The following is an 18,222-nucleotide window of genomic DNA, read 5'->3' as shown; positions in this document are numbered from 1 at the left end:
ACATCAATGTTTCAGCAGCACAATTCACAATAGCTAAACTGTGGAGCCAACCTAGATGTCCTTCAGTGGATGAATGGATAAAAAAAATGAGGCATTTATACACAATGGAATATTACTCAGAACTAAAAAAGAATAAGATCATGGTATTTGCAGGGAAACGGATGACATTAGAGAAAATTATGCTAAGTGAAGTTAGCCAATCCCAGAAAAACAAATGCCAAATGTTTTCTCTGATATAAGGGGAGTGACTCAAAATGGAGTAGGGAGGGAGAACATAGGTGGAAAATTACCTCTAGTTAGGGAATAGGGGTGGGAGGGAAAGGGAGGGAGAAGGAAAATAGCAAGGATAGTGGAAGGAGACGGTCATCATTATATAAAATACATGTATGAAGATGTGAATTTGGTGTCAACATACCTTATATACAAACAGAGATATGACAAATTGTGGTATAAAGGTGTATTAAGAATTGTGATGTAAAAAAAAAATAAGAGAGCTCATGTATAATTTGGCATGAACATACTCCATATACAGAGTTACAAAAAAATGTGCTGTGAATGGATAATTATGAATGTAATGCACCCCACTATTGTCATGTATGTAAGAAATAAATAAAAAAAGGAAAAGAAATCAATAAACATAATTCATCACACACACACACACACACAAAAAAAAAAAAAAATGGTTCTTTATTCTCAGCTTGGTAGTGCAGGCCTATAATCTCAGTGACCTGGGAGGTTGAGGATAGAATATCACAAGTTAGAGGCTGGTCTCAGCGATTTAGGGAAACCTGTCTCAAAATAAAATAGAAAGATCTAAGGATATAACTCAATGGTAGAGCACCTTGAGTTCAACCTCCACTACCACCAAAAAAAAAAAAAAAAGTTTTTCACATAATATGCTAACTTGAGGATAACTTCTAAGGTAAAATTTTATTCTAGAAATAATATTTAGTAAATATAAGGTACATGCCAGGCCTTTCTCTAAGCATAAATTATTTTAAATTTCATCCACAGAAACCCTTTAGTGTGAGTTCTATTTTCCCTATATTACATATGAGGGAATTGGGAGATTATCACACAGCCAGTAAACAGAGGAGACAAGATTTGAATAGAGATGTCTCTAACTTCACAATGGCTTTGTAATTTTGAAATAGCTTTCTTAGAAGATTTTGCTTTCCTCAGTATAGCTAATTACATCAACTATCACTATGCAGGGAAGCCCGTGTTTTTGACAAAGTAATACTTCTATTTTCAAGAGAACAAATGACATGAGGTATTATACTACTAGTAAATACTTATGTAGAAATATTCCACAGATAACATACATTGCACAAAAATGTGAAATGTTGCCATGTAACTTATCCCCAGAACTATGTTTGGATTATATCTAAGTAGATTTGGCAGTCAGAAATGAAATCAAAATGAAACTGAATCCCTTTCTCTCGCCATGCACAAAAGTTAACTCAAAATGGATCAAAGAGCTAGATATCAAATCAGAGACACTGCGTCTGATAGAAGAAAAAGTTGGCTATGATCTACATATTGTGGGGTCGGGCTCCAAATTCCTTAATAGGACGCCCATAGCCCAAGAGTTAATAAGAATAAACAAATGGAACTTACTTAAGCTAAAAAGTTGTTTCTCAGCAAGAGAAACAATAAAAGAGGTAAATAGAAAGCCTACATCCTGGGAACAAATTTTTACCCCTCACACCTCAGAGCCCTAATATATAGAATATACAAAGAACTCAAAAAATTAAACAATAAGATAACAAATAACCCAATCAACAAATGGGCCAAGGACCTGAACAGACACTTCTCAGAGGAGGACATCCAATCAATCAACAAGTACATGAAAAAATGCTCACCATCTCTAGCAATCAGAGAAATGCAAATCAAAACCACCCTAAGATATCACCCTAGTTTTTCCCCCTTCGTTTGTCCATTTATGCGTATCTCACTCTCAGGTGGAGTCTTGAGAAACTTGAGAGTTCATGCACATATACACAAGTCTTACCCGCATCCTGCACAGGCAATGCAATTGAGGTTCCTCTGTGTGAAGTGGGCTGGCTGCAAAATAAAAACCAAGAAAGATAAAATGCCAAAGAAAACACAGGACACAGGAAGTAATTTTTAAAAAGTGGAGGAGGATGGCTCTCTGGTCTTAGGGATTGAGCTTCCATACTGGAAAAAGAGAGTTTTTTATTTATATAGGAGGAACATCAAAGGTTTTCCATGGAATGTTCTTTGCCAAATAAGGTAGGGAGTGGGCTGTCCAGTTCCCAATGGGTTACAGCACAACTTCAGAGCTGTCTCAATAGCAGAGTGAAGACAGTTATTACTTGATTGTATACATCCAAAGTGCCAGGATGGTGCTTGATATATAGAATCATTCAACTCACACATTCAAGTCCAAGTTTTGTCCTATACATCTTAGGTCGGTTTGAGGTGGCTAAGGGAACAAATCACCAGGCAACCACTGGGAAAGAATCACCTGTCAATCAGCGGGGTTTCCTCACCAATCCTGGATCTCAGCAAGCTCCCCCCCCCCACCAACCCCAGTAGGACAAGGGACTTGAAAAACCTCCCTTTCCTGTCCCAAGTCTTCTCTTCCAGCCCTAAACCCAATAAAAGTTCCAATCCAGCTGAGCCTGGGAGTGAATCTCAATAAAGCCTTGTTCAGTAGCCTTTTAATCTGCCTTCCTTTGATCACCACTGCCTGACCTTACAATATGTACTTGTGGCATGTCATCTTTGTTGTATTTATTTGGATCCTGAAATTATCCTCTAGTAAATGCCATTCCACAAATATCATATTTCACAGTATATTTAAGATATTAAACTCAAAGGTAGGGCCTGGGGTTGTGGCTCAGTGGCAGAGCGCTTGCCTCACACATGTGAGCACTGGATTCGATCCTCAGCACCACATAAAAATGAATAAACAAAGATATTGCGACTGTGGGGAGGCAGCAGATCGACAACCAACAGCTGGAGGATACTCAGAAGGGGGAGAAAACAAATCAGTTGGCAATGTGAAGCTGTCCTGATGGTGTAGCTGATAATAGCAATCTGGATGAAATAGTGAAGAATTCAGGCCAGTGTGAAGAACTTCATTGGCAACCCTTGACAGGGAACCAAGATACTTTGAAACAGAGTTGGTAAACTCTGAGTGGGATCTGAGAAGCTTCTGTTATTCCCATCCTCAATGATTCTATGAGGAGCTTATTGGCTTACCTATTATGATGTGCATGCAAAATCCATAATTGGGATTGATTTTATCCACATGACCTTGCCATACACTGTTTATTCTGATGAAGATGTCCTCATCACACACTGAGCCCGGATCGGCTGAATTCAAGCTCCCGACAAACAGCTGTGACTCAGCACTAATCCATCCGGCTGAAACAACTGGTCAGCCCTTCTGTTCCTATGGAGGTAAATGCCTACCGAGCCTTCATAGGTAGTGGCCACAGGTTTGAAATGGGGCTTGGGAGAGACAGTAAGGACCCACCTGTTGCATTGGTCGCCCGGCAAAGGGAAACGAACTGTCGCCATTTGCAAGAGACACCACCATGGCAGAGAACTGATGTCATCAGACTGCGGCAGAGGAGATAACTTCATTGAAACCTGCAGCTACAGAGATTTCTTCCCTTCCCTTCTGATACCTTTCCTCCCAAGCATCAAATAAATTTATAGAAGTAAACAGTAACTCAGCAGTCAAACGGAACAAGAAGTAACATGAGCAGCTTCAAAAAGCAAGGAAGAAAAGGAGTACAAACAATGCAGGACAGCCTAAATATTCAGGAGGACCTAGAGTAATCAGAAAAATAGTCATATAAAGAACTCAAGGAACACCTTAGACAGATGGAATGGAACCTTAAAGAGGATACAAGACAGAAAATTCAAGCAGCGAAAGAACACATTGAGAATGAATTACATAAACAGATAAAAGAAGAAGTTAAGCATCTTTATCAGGAGATAGAGATTATAAAAAATAATCAAACAATAATTCTAGAAATGAGGGAAACGATAAACCAAATTAAAAACTCAATTGAGAGTATCACTAACAGAGTGGAGCAAGTAGAAGCCAGAACATCAGATAATGAAGACAAAATATATCATCTTGAAAAGAGTCTAGCCAACTCAGAAAGGCTGGTAAAAAATCACGAGAAAAACATCCAAGAGTTATAAGATAAAATAAAAAAACCAAACTTACGAGTCATCGGGATACAAGAAGGTACAGAAATTCAAACTAAGGGAACGAGTAACCTGCTGAATGAAATAATTACAGAAAACTTTCCAGAAATAAAAAAGGAAACAGATATACAAATTGAAGATGCATACAGGACACCGAGCACACAAAATCACAGTAGACCAACGCCAAGACACATTGTTATGAAGATATCCAATATACAGAACAAAGAGAAAATATTAAAAGCTACAAGAGAAAGGAGACAGATTACATTCAGGGGTAAACAAATAAGGTTAACAACGGATTTTTCATCACAAACGTTGAAAGCAAGAAGGTCACGGAACAATGTATTTCAAACACTGAAAGACAATGGATGCCAAACAAGAATTCTGTATCCAGCAAAATTAAGCTTCAGGTATGACAACAAAATAAAAATCTTTCATGATAAACAAAAGTTAGAAGAATTTGCAGCCAGAAAACGAGCATTGCAAAGCATTTTGAGCAAAACACTACACGAGGAAGAGATGAAAAACAATAACCAAAACCATCAGTGGGAAGAGCCTCAGTAAAGACAGAGGGCGAGGGGAAAGATAATCATGGAGAAACAAACTAAATTTTTTTTAAAAAAGGATAAATAATCAAACATGGATGGAAGTACAAACCATATATCAATAGTAACTCTGAATGTTAATGGCTTAAACTCTCCAATAAAGCGACATAGGCTGGTATCATGGATTAAAAAAACAAATCCAACAATATGCTGCCTCCAGGAGACACATCTGATTGGAAAAGACATACACAGGCTGAAGGTGAAAGGATGGGAAAAAATATACCACGCACACGGTCCTCGTAAGCAAGCGGGGGTGGCCATCCTCATATCGAATAAAATCGACTTCAAGACTAAGTTAATCGGGGCTGGGGATGTGGCTCAAGCGGTAGCACGCTCGCCTCGCATGCGTGCGGCCCGGGTTCGATCCTCAGCACCACATACCAACAAAGATGTTGTGTCCGCCGAGAACTAAAAAATAAATATTAAAAATTCTCTCTCTCTCTCTCACTCTCTCTCCTCGCTCACTCTCTCTTTAAAAAAAAAAAAGACTAAGTTAATCAAAAGGGATAAAGAAGGACATTATATACTGTAAAAAGGAACCATTCACCAACAAGACGTAACAATTATCAATATTTATGCACCAAATAATGGTGCTGCGACATTCATAAAACAAATTCTCCTCAAGTTCAAGAATCAAATAGACCACAACACAATAATTTTGGGTGACTTCAACACACCTCTCTCACCATTGGACAGATCCTCCAAACAAAAGTTGAATAAAGAAACTATAGAACTCAACAGCACAATCAATAACCTAGACTTAACTGACATATATAGAATATATCAACCATCATCAAATGGATATACTTTTTTTCTCAGCAGCACATGGATCCTTCTCAAAAATAGACCATATATTATGCCATAGGGCAACCCTCAGTAATTATAAAGGGGTGGAGATAATACCATGCATTTTATCTGATCATAATGGAATGAAACTGGAAATCAATGATAAAAGAAGGAAGGAAAAATCCTACATCACATGGTAAATGAACAATATGTTACTAAATGATCAATGGGTTACAGAATGATCAATGGGTTACATAAAGGAGGAAATCAAAAAATTCTTAGAGATAAATGAAAATACAGACACAACATATCAGAATCTATGGGACACAATGAAAGCAGTTTTAAGAGGAAAATTCATCTCCTGGTGGTAATTCCTCAAAAAAAGAAAAAACCAACAAATAAATGAGCTCACACTTCATCTCAAAGCCCTAGGAAAGGAAGAGCAAAACAACAGCAAATGTAGCAGAAGGCAAGAAATAATTAAAATCAAAGCGGAAATCAATGAAATTGAAACAAAAGAAACTATTGAAAAAATTAACAAAACGAAAAGTTGGTTCTTCGAAAAAATAAATAAGATCGACAGAATCAGCGGCCACCATCTTGGAGAGCTGAAGTATCGACCGCCACTCTCCGACAGATTGCAACAACAAAACAGGTGTGTGTCACTCAGCTCAGCCCCCATACATAGGGGAATTTCGCATAAAATCTCTCCTAGAATTTCCGGGGGAGGGAGTATCAGAGTGAGCCTGCATAAAGACTAAGGGGAAACTAGAGGCACCTGACCTTCAACCCCCCCTCCCATCAGCAGCCAAAACAAAACCTGTCTAGCCAGCGCTGGGGGAGGGGCAAGCAGAAAAAATCAAAACCATAGAGGGCCGGGGATCCCAAAAGCCAAATGTGTGACCCCGGATATCCAGGCTGTCTAATTCGCACGGCCTGCCTCACGGCTACAGAAGGCGTGGCGCCGCAGAGAAGGGATTAACTAGTAAGCAGGGGGATAAGTGGCTGCGACACAGTGGAATCCCGCGAGCCAAGCCCACACTGACCACCTGGCTGAGTACGGGATTTCAGACGGGGAAGGAAGCGGTACAGTTCTATCCCCCACAAGGGAAACAAAACAATAGAGTGCCGGGGTTCCCAATAGCCACCCTCCACACCCAACAAACGGCAGGCCCAGAGTACAGTTTGAACTGCCGAGAACCATCACTCAGGGGAAATCTGGTCTAGCAGGAGAAACCAAGACTAGCAGGAGAAACCAGGGGACTAGAGGCAAGGCCCTTGCGACTGGGGGGCTATAAACTGCAGGCCCGCTGGTGACAGTTCACCCACTGCCCGCGTAACTGGGCGGTAGGAGAACGCCCGCCCGCTGGCGACTGATCACCTGCCCACGGCCTGTGATACTCGGTGGCTGGAGACCGCCCGCCTGCCGCAACCGGGAGCTGAAACCAAACAGAGACAGTCCAGTCACACCCCCCCCCCCCAATTAGGACACCCCGGCAAGGAGACGGGGGCCCGTAAAAGCAGAGTAGTGTCGTCACAGGAGCTCGGAGGTCGGAATTCCTTCCCAGCGGAATCCACGTTAGCAGGCATAGTTTAACAACACAAAGGAGAGACATCAGAGTAAAAGAAGAAGAGAGAGAACTCAGATTACTAACATACGGGATGAAAAAGGCAATATCACAACAGACACTACAGAAATACAGAAGATAATTAGAAAGTATTTTGAAACCCTATATTCCAATAAAATAGAAGATAGTGAAGATATTGATAAATTTCTTAAGGCATATGATTTGCCCAGATTGAGACAGGAAGACACACACAATTTAAACAGACCAATAACAAAGGAAGAAATAGAAGAAGCCATCAAAAAACTACCAACCAAGAAAAGCCCTGGACCGGATGGGTATACAGCGGAGTTCTACAAAACCTTCAAAGAAGAATTAATACCAATACTTTTCAAGCTATTTCAAGAAATAGAAAAAGAAGGAGCTCTTCCAAATTCATTCTATGAGGCCAACATCACTTTGATCCCCAAACCAGACAAAGATACTTCAAAGAAAGAAAACTACAGACCAATATCTCTAATGAACTTGGATGCAAAAATCCTCGATAAAATTCTGGCGAATCGAATACAAAAACATATCAGAAAACTTGTGCACCATGATCAAGTAGGATTCATTCCTGGGATGCAAGGCTGGTTCAATATACGGAAATCTATAAATGCTATTCACCACATCAATAGACTTAAAGACAAGAACCATATGATCATTTCGATGGATGCAGAAAAAGCATTTGACAAAGTACAACATCCCTTTATGTTCAAAACACTAGAAAAACTAGGGATAACAGGAACTTACCTCAACATTGTAAAAGCTATATATGCTAAACCTCAGGCTAGCATCATCCTAAACGGAGAAAAACTGAAGGCATTCCCTCTAAAATCTGGAACAAGACAGGGATGCCCTCTATCACCAGTTCTATTCAATTTAGTCCTCGAAGTACTAGCCAGAGCAATTAGACAGACAAAAGAAATTAAAGGCATAAAAATAGGAAAAGAAGAAATTAAATTATCGCTATTTGCGGATGACAAGATAATGTACTTAACAGACCCAAAAGAGTCTACAAAGAAGCAGCTAGAGTTAATAAATGAATTCAGCAAAGTGGCAGGATATAAAATCAACACGCATAAATCAAAGGCATTCCTGTATATCAGCAACAAAACCTCTGAAATGGAAATAAGGAAAACCACTCCATTCACAATATCCTCAAAGAAAATAAGATACTTGGGAATCAACCTAACAAAAGAGGTGAAAGATTTATACAATGAAAACTACAGAACCCTAAAGAGAGAGATAGAAGAAGATCTCAGAAGATGGAAAAATATACCCTGTTCATGGATAGGCAGAACTAACATCATCAAAATGGCGATATTACCCAAAGTTCTCTACAGGTTTAATGCGATGCCAATCAAAATCCCAACGGCATTTCTTGTAGAAATAGAGAAAGCAATCATGAAATTCATATGGAAAAACAAAAGACCCAGAATAGCAAAAGCAATTCTAAGCAGGAAGTGTGAATCTGGAGGTATAGCGATACCAGAGGAGAAACTGTACTACAAAGCAATAGTAACAAAAACATCATGGTACTGGTACCAAAACAGGCAGGTGGACGAATGGTATAGAATAGAAGACACAGAGACTAATCCACAAAGTTACAACTATCTTATATTTGATAAAGGGGCTAAAAGCATGCAATGGAGGAAGGATAGCATCTTCAACAAATGGTGCTGGGAAAATTGGAAATCCATATGCAACAAAATGAAATTGAATCCCTTTCTCTCGCCATCCACAAAAATTAACTCAAAATGGATCAGGGAGCTAGATATCAAATCAGAGACACTGCGTCTGATAGAAGAAAAAGTTGGCTCCGATCTACATATTGTGGGGTCGGGCTCCAAATTCCTTAATAGGACACCCATAGCCCAAGAGTTAATAACAAGAATAAACAAATGGGACTTACTTAAACTAAAAAGTTTTTTCTCAGCAAGAGAAACAATAACAGATGTAAATAGAGAGCCTACATCCTGGGAACAAATTTTTACCCCCACACCTCAGATAGAGCCCTAATATCCAGAATGTACAAAGAACTCAAAAAATTAGACAATAAGATAACAAATCACCCAATCAACAAATAGGGATACGGCTGCATCAATGATTATAGTGGCACAATTCACAATAGCTAGACTGTGGAACCAACCTAGATGCCCCTCAATAGATGAATGGATAAAAAAAATGTGGCATCTATACACAATGGAGTATTATGCAGCACTAAGAAATGACAAAATCATAGAATTTGCAGGGAAATGGATGGCATTAGAGCAGATTATGCTAAGCGAAGCTAGCCAAGCCCTAAAAAACAAATGCCAAATGTCTGCTTTGATATAAAGAGAGCAACTAAGAACATAACAGGAAGGAAGAGCATGAGGAAAAGACTACAGTAAACAAAGACAAATGGGGGGAGAGAAACGGAGAGAGAAGGGAAAGCATACGGAAATGGTAGGAGACCTTCAATGATACATAAAATTATAAGAGGTCATGAGGGGCAAGGGGGAGGGAAAAAGAAAAGGGAGAGAATTGAGCAACGGCAGGGGAGGTAGAGAGGGAAGATGGGAGGGGAGGAGAGGGGAGGGGGGATAGTGGGGGATAGAAAGGGTAGCAGAATACAACAGTCACTAATATGGCATTATGTAAGAATGTGAATATGTAACAGATGTGATTCTGCAATCTGTATTTCGGGTGAAAATGGGAGTTCAAAACACAATTTGAGTCAAATGTATGAAAGATGATATATCATGAGCTATGTAATGCTTTAAATAATCAATAAAAAAATTAAAAAAAAATAAAAATAAAAAAAGATCAACAGACCTTTAGCCATGCTAACGAAGAGAAGAAGAGAGAGAATTCAAATTACTAACATACGGGATGAAAAAGGCAATATCACAAAAGATGCTACAGAAATACAGAAGACAATTAGAAATTATTTTGAAAACCTATATTCCAATAAAATAGAAGATAGTGAAGACATCGATAAATTTCTTAAGTCATATGATTTGCCCAGACTGAGTCAGGAGGATACACACAATTTGAACAGACCAATATCAATGGATGAAATTGAAGAAGCCATCAAAAGACTACCAACCAAGAAAAGCCCAGGACCGGATGGGTATACAGCAGAGTTTTACAAAACCTTTAAAGAAGAATTAATACCAATACTTTTCAAGTTATTTCAGGAAATAGAAAAGGAGGGAGCTCTTCCAAATTCATTCTATGAGGCCAACATCACCCTGATTCCGAAACCAGACAAAGACACCTCAAAGAAAGAAAACTACAGACCAATATCTCTAATGAACCTAGATGCAAAAATCCTCAATAAAATTCTGGCGAATCGAATACAAAAACACATCAAAAAAAATTGTGCACCATGATCAAGTAGGATTCATCCCTGGGATGCAAGGATGGTTCAATATACGGAAATCAATAAATGTTATTCACCACATCAATAGACTTAAAGATAAGAACCATATGATCATCTCCATAGACGCAGAGAAACCATTCGACAAAGTACAGCATCCCTTTATGTTCAAAACATTAGAAAAACTAGGGAAAAAAATAGATATCAAAAAAAAATTAAAAAAAAATAAGAAAAACTAGGGATAACAGGAACTTACCTTGACATTGTAAAAGCTATCTATGCTAAGCCTCAGGCTAGCATCATTCTGAATGGACAAAAGTTAAAGGCATTCCCTCTAAAATCTGGAACAAGACAGGGATGTCCTCTATCACCACTGCTATTCAATATAGTTCTCGAAACACTGGCCAGAGCAATTAGACGAAAGAAATTAAAGGCATAAAAATAGGAAAAGAAGAACTTAAATTATCACTATTTGCAGATGACATGATTCTATACCTAGAAGACCCAAAAGGGTCTACAAAGAAACTACTAGAACTAATAAATGAATTCAGCAAAGTGGCAGGATATAAAATCAACACGCATAAATCAAAGGCATTTCTGTATATCAGCGACAAAACTTCTGAAACGGAAATGAGGAAAAACACTCCATTCACAATATCCTCAAAAAAAATAAAATACTTGGGAATCAACCTAACAAAAGAGGTGAAAGATTTATACAATGAAAACTACAGAACCCTAAAGAGAGAAGTAGAAGATCTTAGAAGATGGAAAAATATATCCTATTCATGGACAGGCAGAACTAACATAATCAAAATGGCGATATTACCAAAAGTTCTCTATAGGTTTAATGCAATGCCAATCAAAACCCAATGGCATTTCTTGTAGAAATAGATAAAGCAATCATGAAATTCATCTGGAAAAATAAAAGACCCAGAATAGTAAAAGCAATTCTAAGCAGGAAGTGTGAATCAGGCGGTATAGCAATACCAGATTTCAAACTATATTATAGAGCAATAGTGACAAAAACAGCATGGTACTGGTACCAAAACAGGCGGGTGGACCAATGGTATAGAATAGAGGACACAGAGACTAACCCACAAAGTTACAACTATCTTATATTTGATAAAGGGGCTAAAAGCATGCAATGGAGGAAGGATAGCATCTTCAACAAATGGTGTTGGGAAAACTGGAAATCCATATGCAACAAAATGAAACTGAATCCCTTTCTCTCACCATGCACAAAAGTTAACTCAAAATGGATCAAGGAGCTTGATATCAAATCAGAGACTCTGCATCTGATAGAAGAAAAAGTTGGCTCCGATCTACATATTGTGGGGTCGGGCTCCAAATTCCTTAATAGGACACCCATAGCACAAGAGTTAATAACAAGAATAAACAAATGGGACTTACTTAAACTAAAAAGTTTTTTTCTCAGCAAGAGAAACAATAAGAGAGGTAAATAGGGAGCCTACATCCTGGGAACAAATTTTTACTCCTCACACTTCAGATAGAGCCCTAATATCCAGAGTATACAAAGAACTCAAAAAATTAGACAATAAGATAACAAATCACCCAATCAACAAATGGGCCAAGGACCTGAACAGACACTTCTCAGAGGAGGATATACAATCAATCAACAAGTACATGAAAAAATGCTCACCATCTCTAGCAGTCAGAGAAATGCAAATCAAAACCACCCTAAGATACCATCTCACTTCAGTAAGATTGGCAGCCACTATGAAGTCAAACAACAATAAGTGCTGGCGAGGATTTGGAGAAAAGGGTACACTTGTACATTGCTGGTGGGACTGCAAATTGGTGCGGCCAATTTGGAAAGCAGTTTGGAGATTCCTGGGAAAGCTGGGAATGGAACCACCATTTGACCCTGCTATTGCCCTTCTCGGACTATTCCCTGAAGACCTTAAAAAAGCATGCTACAGGGATACTGCCACATTGATGTTCATAGCAGCACAATTCACAATAGCTAGACTGTGGAACCAACCCAGATGCCCTTCAATAGATGAATGGATAAAAAAAAATGTGGCATCTATACACAATGGAGTACTATGCAGCAATAAAAATGACAAAATCATAGAATTTGCAGGGAAATGGATGGCACTAGAGCAGATTATGCTTAGTGAAGCTAGCCAATCCCTAAAAAACAAATACCAAATGTCTTCTTTGATATAATGAGAGCAACTATGAACAGAGCAGGGAGGAAGAGTAGGAGGAAAAGAGTAACATTAAACAGAGACATGAGATGGGAGGGAAAGGGAGAGAAAAGGGAAATTGCATGGAAATGAAGGGAGACCCTCATTGCTATACAAAATTACATATAAGAGGTTGTGAGGGGATTGGGAAAATAAACAAGGAGAGAAATGAATTACAGTAGATGGGGTAGAGAGAGAAGATGGGATGGGAGGGGAGGGGGGATAATAGGGAGGGGATAGGAAAGGTAGCAGAATACAACAATTACTAATAGGGCATTATGTAAAATTGTGGATGTGTAACCGACGTGATTCTGCAATCTGCATTTGGGGTAAAATTGGGGGTTCATAACCCACTTCAATCTAATGTATGAAAAATGATATGTCAAGAGCTTTGTAATGTTGTGAACAACCAATAAAAAAAGATATTGCATCCATCTATAACTAAAAAATATTTTTTAAAAAAACCTCAAAGGTAACCATTCCTCATGTATACCCCCACCTCTACCACCCCCATCCTCCTCCTCTGATTGAGCCCAGTGGAGCTTAATCACTGAACAACATCCACAGCCCTTTTTTATATTTTATTTAAGACAGGGTCTTGCTGAGTGGCTTAGGGCCTTACAAAATTGCCAGAGGCTGGCTTTTGAACTTTCGATCCTCCTGCCTCAGTCTCGCAAGCCACTGGAATTACAGGCATGCACTGTGCCCAGCTATTTTCGTGTGTGTATGTGTGTATTTTTTGTGTTTGTGTTTTGAGGCAAGGTCTTGCTTTGTTGCTCAGGCTGGCCTCTAACTACTGGTCTTCCTCCCTCATCCTCTGAAGTAGCAGGAACTCAAGGCTTGTGCCTCTATGCTCTGCTTTAAATATTTTTTTCTTGAAGAGGTCTTTAGAAAGAGATTCTAAATAAGTAAACAAATAGATAAATAAAGAATTCTCTTTTTTCAGCCACTTCAGTAAGATTGGCAGCCATTTTGAAGTCAAACAACAATAAGTGTTGGCGAAGATAAATAGATAAATAAAGAATTCTCTTTTTTCAGCCACTCCAGTAAGATTGGCAGCCATTATGAAGTCAAATAACAATAAGTGTTGGCGAGGATGTGGGGAAAAGGGTAAACTTGTGCACTGCTGGTGGGACTGCAAATTGGTGAAGCCAATTTGGAAAGCAGGATGGAGATTCCTGGGAAAGCTGGGAATGGATCTACCATTTGACCCAGCTATCGCCCTTCTCGGACTATTCCCTGAGGACCTTAAAAGAGCGCACTATAGGGATACGGCCACATCAATGATTATAGCGACACAATTCACAATAGCTAGACTGTGGAACCAACCTAGAATCCCTTCAATAGATGAATGGATAAAAAAAATGTGGCATCTATACACAATGGAGTATTATGCAGCACTAAGAAATGACAAAATCATAGAATTTTCAGGGAAATGGATGGCATTAGAGCATATTATGCTAAGTGAAGCTAGCCAAGCCCTAAAAAACAAATGCCAAATGTCTGCTTTGATATAAAGAGAGCAAATAAGAACAGAACAGGAAGGAAGTGCATGAGGAAAAGACTAACAGTAAACAAAGACGAATGGGGGGAGAGAAAGGGAGAGAGAAGGGAAAGCATATGGAAATGGTAGGAGACCTTCAATGATACACAAAATTATAAGAGGTTGTGAGGGGCAAGGGGGAGGGAAAAAAGGGGGGGAGAGAATTGAACAACAGCAGAGGAGGTAGAGAGGGAAGATGGGAGGGGAGGGGAAGGGAGGGGGGATAGTAGGGGATAGGAATGGTAGCAGAATACAACAGTCACTAATATGGCATTATGTAAAAATGTGAGTGAGTAACAGATGTGATTCTGCAATCTGTATCTGGGGTAAAAATGGGAGTTCAAAACCCAATTGAGTCAAATGTATGAAAGATGATATATCATGAGCTCTGTAATGTTTTGAACAATCAATAAAAAAACTAGGGTGAAAAATGAAACGTGGTAGTATTACATATGTAATCTTAACTGCTCAGGAGGCTGAGATGAAGATCACAGTTTTGAGAATGGTCTTAGCAGCTAAACAAGACCCTGCTTCAAAATAAAAAATAAAATGGGTTGGGGATGTAGCTCAGCGGTAGAGTGCCCTGGGGTTAGTTCCCAGTGTTGGGGGGCGGGGGTGGGGGTAGTGGGAGAGAGAAAGAGAGAGAAAAAAACATAAAATTGTCCTTTAGTATTACTGAAAAAGTCAAGTACCACAGGCTTTACTTGGAATTCAAATTCTACTTTTTGTTCACAAAAAGAAATTATAGTAATGTACAAGTCAGCTTTACTTTCTATAACAAAATACCTCAGATAATAAATTTATAAAGAAGAAAGGTTTATTTTGGTTCACAGTTTTGGCGGTTTCAGTTCATAGTCAATAGACCCCATAGTTTTTGGGCCATGGAAATGCAGCATATCATGAGTGCATGGAGGAACAAAAATGTCCATCTCATGGCTAGGAAGTTAAAAAAAAAAGAAGAAGATAATGATATGTTGAAGGAGGAAGAGGGGGAAAACCAAAAATGAAGAAGAAGAAGAGGAGGAGGAGGAGGAGGAGGAGGAGGAGGAGGAGACCTGGGTCCCACTATCCCCTTCAAATGACCAAAAATCATCCATGGACCCACCTCTAAAAGATTCCACCACATCCCAATGGTGCTACAGACTAAGGATCAACCTTTAACATATAGAACATTGGAGGAAGTTGTAGAACCAAACGAAAGCAGGCACCTCATAAAATATGGCAGTTATGAAAAGAGTGAAAAACTATGCAGTATTTGTAGTCCTCTAAATTGGCGATGGTAGTTGCCAGAAGTTTGAAGTTTTGAAATGTATTTACAGGGATGGAAGCACCATGAATTCTTCTAGAGTTATGACGATTAAGGACCTCTTTGTAGAATTTTGCAAATTTGAAGTTCACAGAAGGCTAGAGGTTCTGTGAGCTCCCTGAAATTATATGCAATCCATCACATGCACGTGAAGTTCCAGAAAAGAATTCTATAGCTTTTCAGATATTATATTCCTAAAATAAGTTTATGACCATGCCCTTTATTCTCCCAAATTAAGAACCATTACCCTGGTAAAAAGAAACTGTTTACAAATTTACTGCTTACTTTCTTATTACCAAGAAAAGAAGATGTATTTAGCTTTTATGATTTGGTATCTTACCTTTTACATTTTATATTTGTGTGTGGGAGGTAAGATTAGTTTATACAAGTTTTCATTACCAAGCAGGTGTGGCTTACTTTTCTAAGATCTGAGTTAAGAAGGGATCAAGATTTGCAAATCTCATTTTTTTTTTTGCAAATCTCATTTTTAATCTCTGTTGCTGTTTAGTTTTTGTTTGGTTGCCTAATCCAGTTCTAATTTGAAAATGTGGCTCCTTCCTTGAATTTCTTCATGACTTATTTTGGTAAACATAAAGCAAAAAGAAAAAAATTTCCACAGAGTATTTCCTCCAAATTAATGAGAAAACTAGAGATTCTACAAAAATATTCACTGAGCTAATATCAAAAAGAACAGGCAATTAACTGGAATTTTCTAGACTTACATAAGTACATATTTCTTCTTCTTATTATTATTATTATTATTATTTACTACTATTATTATTGTACTAGGAATTGAACCTAGTTATATTTAACCATTGAGCCACATCCAAGTCCTTTTTTCTTGTTCTCAATTTTAGATATACATGACAGTCAAGTATACTTTGATATATTACATATACGGAATATAATATATTATAATTAGGATTCCATTCTTCTGGTTGTTCTTGATGTGGAGTTTCACTTGTGGTATATTCATATATGAATATAGAAAAGTTATGTCTGATTCATTCTATTCCCAGTTCTTTTTATTTTTCTATTTTGAGATGGGTCTCCTAAGTTGAATAGAGCCTCACTAATAAATTCACTAAGTTGCTTGAACTTCCAATCCTCCCTCCTCAGCCTCCCGAGTTCCTGGAATTACAGACATGTGTCACCACTCCCAGGATAAGTACACAGTTTAAACATTTAAAAAGTAAATTATGCTAGGCCTGGTGGCACACACTGGCAATCCCTGCTATTCTGGAGAATAAGGCAGGAGGATCACAAGTTTGAGGTCAACTTTAGCAACCCTGTCTCAAAATAAAAAAATAAAGAGGGCTGAAGATGTAGCTCAGTGGTAGAGCATTGCTGGGTTTAATACCCAGTACCAAGGGAAAAAAGAAAAAGTTGAATTCTATCTCCACAGGAACTTTTGAAGCAGTAATTTATTTTTGGAATCTTGGTGACCACATTGAGTTGAGTTGTCCTGAAAACAAAATTCTATTTTATGGTCTGTAAAGGCTTATAGCCTATAAGTTCTAGGGACTTCATCTTAACCATGTTGAATCACATAAAGCACTTTACCACAAATTAGAAATAATTGTGCTTTTCTGTGATTAAGTAGATATTTCTAGAAAAAGAGTTGCCTTTAATCTCATTTGTACTCCTGAGAAAGAAGCATTAAGTACTGTTTTGTGAAATAATCCGTCTGGCAAAGAGGAAGAACATGTGAGGATGCATAAAGCCTATTAAAAGATGAGTTTTTTGACCAGACATGGTGGCACACACCTGTAATCCCAGGGGCTTGGGAGGTTGAGGCAGAATGATCACAAGTTTGAGGCAAGCATCAGCAATTTAGCAAGGCCCTAAGCAACTTAGTGAGATTCTGTCTCAAAATAAAAAATAAAGGACTGGGGATGTGGCTCAGTGGTAAAGAGCCCCTAGATTCAATTCCTAGTATGAGAGAGAGAGAGAGAGAGAGAGAGAGAGAGAGAGAGAGAGAGAGAGAGAGAGAGAGAGAGAGATATGTTTTTTTTTGTTTGTTTGTTTGTTTGTTTTTTTGGACCATGCTACTTAAAATTTGAGGCAAAGAGAAAAACAGCATAAGATTTCCAAACAGTTTCTGAGTATGGAAATTTAAAGATGGGAGAAAGAAACATTTTAACTATAACTGGAAGAATCAGTACACTCAAGACAAAAATGTAGAAAAAATATTTGGATATGTTCCAACTATTGCTGCATAACAAAGTCCCTTTAGTTGCTTAAAATGGTAGTCATTTTATTGTATCTCATCCTTTTGTAGATCAGAAATTTGAGTCATACTACTAATGATTCAGATTTTATCACCTTGTTCTCATTTACTGGAATATTTTATTATAAACTATTCCCTCGTCTAGTTTCTTATTACCTACCAGAAGTCTTCATAGAGGAAAGACAAAATAAAAACTTGATTCTTCTCATCTGCTTTCCAGTTTGTATCATATTGAATTGTTTTCTTTCATCTTACAAAATCAAACATTTTTAAAAGTACCATTAAGAAACCATATATTTAAACATATCTGATGATGGGGCACTGTGGTGCACACCTGCAATCCCAGCAACTAGAAAGCTGAGGCAGGAGGATCACAA

This window comes from Spermophilus citellus (genome assembly GCF_964194105.1).
Source record: "Spermophilus citellus genome assembly, chromosome: 8".
Classification (NCBI taxonomy): Eukaryota; Metazoa; Chordata; class Mammalia; order Rodentia; family Sciuridae; genus Spermophilus; species Spermophilus citellus.
This window is presented reverse-complemented; position numbering follows the sequence as displayed.